At 38.5% G+C, this 2,015-nt stretch overlaps 1 protein-coding gene across 1 annotated transcript in view; it reads left to right on the top strand.

The window, feature by feature from the left end:
* Positions 1 to 2,015, top strand: part of LOC118737200 — a gene marked incomplete in the record, with an annotated part of 15,498 nt that overhangs the window by 8,211 nt on the left and 5,272 nt on the right.

The raw sequence follows: 2,015 nt of genomic DNA, 5'->3' as shown, positions 1-2,015 counted from the left end.
AACCGGCTAAATCTAGCCGGAAAACGGCTAAAATGGCAACGCTGATGCCAACAAAACGAAATCGAAAATATGTTGTCTATGTGTGCGTGTCAGTCCACCGTCAATCCGCGATTTTCGCGGACTGAAAAGAGCGAGGTAAACTCGAACTCTCTTCCCCCTCTTGTCCACACAAAACCGGTTTTAGGCGGACTGAGCAGTCCAGTGTGCGGAGGCCCAGTGAGTTTTTGTACAGTTATACAATGTTCTGACCGACAACGAAAACACCTTGAAAACGAGTTTTGGGATTGTGGGCTGTTGGCTGTTCACACCGACTGTTGGTGTTTTCGTTGTAATTTCTTACATTCATTGTTTACAGTTTTGCTGCACAAATACAAAACGAAAATACTTTTCCTTCAATTTCTTTTCATTGACAACCTTTTACTTCCATGCTTATTTTATTTTGATCAGCCAATTAACAATAAATAAATAAATAATGGCGTATTAAAGATGATACATATGACTTCCACTTCGATAAATAATCGAAGAAGAAGTAGTGCAGGCACCGATTGGAATGAGTGGAACGTGAGTTTTCAAGTGGTTTTCAGCGAAAACTTGTTTTCGTTTGGCAGATCTTACATTGACGAAAACACAAGTTTTAGGTCGACAACCACTTACTGAAAGTTTCGTTTACTTTCTGAGGCGTAGTTTACTTTAACTTGAAAATTGTAAAAATCAAAGTAGCGGTCCACTCAATGCGCCACCTTGGTTCTTTACATCGCGGCGAAAACCGTAATACGTTAGTAAGGGCCTGTGCCAATCGGTAACTTTTTTCTCCGTGGTGAGACGGGGTGTAAAAATTTGCTATGGTGTACAAATAAATTGAATTTTGCTGTGCCAAATGCAAAGTAAAATTTTGACAGTTGAAAAACCAAACAAACGCTCGTGCGAAAGCTCTATTTTTGTGTGTTGCTGAAATTCTTAAAATTTATATTTATTTTATAATGTGTATACATGGTTATAAGCTGTCAAAATTTTACCTATCCCCATGAGCTAGGAAAAATTTTGACGTTCGTATTCACCACGAAGTGTCAAATTTTTACTTTGATCCGGCAAAATTTTCTATTTTCTATCAATTGGCTCAGGGCCTATTTGTATACGAATAAATGGTAAAATTTTCACTGTGTAGGTGTAAGAATAATGAAACACAGCTGAACAATTTTAGCAGCACTCTAAGTGCTCATTTACACACGGCGATCTTTGTTGCCGCAACTCGGCGTTTGTTGGAAAGAGCGTGACGGGGAGAGGCCACCGAGTTGCGCGTGCTCGGGCAACACGCTTTGTGCTCTCGTTCGTTTGTGTAAATTGACTTAGCGGTTCACAGCTGACAACAACAATTGCATACACAAAAATCGTCGTGTGTAAATGAAATGAGCAACACCAGAAGGGAATGTGAAAAATCGCGTCGACAAAAGTTTCCGTGTATAAACGCAGTCTAAGAGCACCGAAGTTTTCCACGTGCTCACTATTGTGACATTTCATTTGGTTGTGCAATTTCGTTGGCTATCGCACACACACAGGTGACTGAAAGTTGTCTCTCTCGCACCGCTCCCATTGCAGTGGCACCGTGTTGCTTCTTTGCAAGTTTACTTGAATAAGTGTACCTACAGTAAAATAGAATCATACTATTTTACTATTTGTATATGCATATAAAGCATATCTAATTGATGAAAACATAAATTATTTTCAAATTCGTGGTTTTTATTTTAATTATGATCACTTGTGCAGTCTTTTTTACCGCTAAATAGCACATAAATTACGTAACTCACGTAGATATCTTAATATTTCTTTCAATATTTCGTTTAAAATGCCAAATTTCTTGCAAATACATTAAAATTTACAAAGAAATTTCGCTACTAAGTGCCTACTTTGCGTACTTTTCTACTACCATTTTCGCACCAAGGGATTTCATTATTTACAAAAATTTGCACGGGCAACGAAGGCACGGCTGCCATTTAGGCGAAAATTGACCATTATCG

Source organism: Rhagoletis pomonella, unplaced genomic scaffold, assembly GCF_013731165.1.
Source record: "Rhagoletis pomonella isolate Grant_MI unplaced genomic scaffold, Rhpom_1.0 Rhpom_scaffold_00004, whole genome shotgun sequence".
Taxonomy (NCBI): Eukaryota; Metazoa; Arthropoda; class Insecta; order Diptera; family Tephritidae; genus Rhagoletis; species Rhagoletis pomonella.
Note: the sequence above shows the minus strand (reverse complement) of the source record. Positions and strands in the feature narration are given on the sequence as shown.